General features: G+C 43.7%; 1 long non-coding RNA gene across 1 annotated transcript; it reads left to right on the top strand.

Annotated features, from left to right (window-relative positions):
- The first annotated feature begins 206 nt into the window (after positions 1 to 206).
- Positions 207 to 878, top strand: LOC121965858. Its single transcript, XR_006107525.1, has 3 exons — positions 207 to 265; positions 471 to 654; positions 809 to 878. It is a non-coding gene; the product is annotated as an uncharacterized LOC121965858 (long non-coding RNA).
- Positions 879 to 1,032: the final 154 nt, after the last annotated feature.

The raw sequence follows: 1,032 nt of genomic DNA on the forward strand, positions 1-1,032 counted from the left end.
ATGTTCAAAATTAATAAAAATCAAATCCATTTTTAAAAAAAATATTGTTCTTATTGTTGTTATTATTATTGTTATTATTGTTAATGATATTAAAAATAGATCTGTTTTAGTCAATAAAATGTATGAAAGTTGAAAGCTCATGAGGTCAGTGCAGCTGATGAAGTTGTTCGTGTGGTCGTCTTTTGTCTTTTGTCTTTTGTCCTCAGATGTTGTTTGATCAGACTCAGAGAGCCATCAGCCAGCAGCTCACCAACCTCTGCACACAGTAGGTCCAACAAACACACACACACACACACACACACACACACACACACACATACACACATTCAGACACACACATTCACACACACACACACACACACACACACACACACACACACACACACACACACACACATAATGACGTCTTGTTGTGCATAAATAAAGATATTTATTTTTTTATGATGATGGCGATGGCGTGTGTCTCCGAGGTTCCTGCCTCAGCTGCTGGAGACCAGGAGGGAGTTTGTGCGGATCGGGGAGGACCTGGAGACGGCGGCGGCGAAGAACGCTCAGGTGTCTCGGCACAAAGCCGGAGACGCTGAGCGGGCGAGTCACCTGCTGCTCGCCACACGTAAATGTTACCAACACTTCGCTCTGGACTACTGTCTGCAGGTACACACACACACACACACACACACACACATGCACACACACTCACTCACACAGCCGCCATCATATGACATCATCACACGTTTTATTTACATGTTGAAATAAATTGATTGATGAATAAATTAATTGACGACGTGAAATATTCTTTTTTTTTCAGCTCAACACGTTTAAGACGCAGCAGAGAGTCGACATCTTAAACTCAGTGAGTTTATAAAGTTTACAGTCTGAGAGGAGGAGAGAGGAGGAGAGGAGGAGAGGAGAGGAGAGAGGGGAGGAGAGGAGAGAGGAGAGGGGAGGAGAGGAGAGAGGAGGAGATGATAAGTGGAAAAGGATCGGATGTGAAAAAGAAGTGATCAGTGGTAGAGGAGGAGGTGATGATGA

This window comes from Plectropomus leopardus, unplaced genomic scaffold (genome assembly GCF_008729295.1).
Source record: "Plectropomus leopardus isolate mb unplaced genomic scaffold, YSFRI_Pleo_2.0 unplaced_scaffold21992, whole genome shotgun sequence".
NCBI lineage: Eukaryota > Metazoa > Chordata > Actinopteri > Perciformes > Serranidae > Plectropomus > Plectropomus leopardus.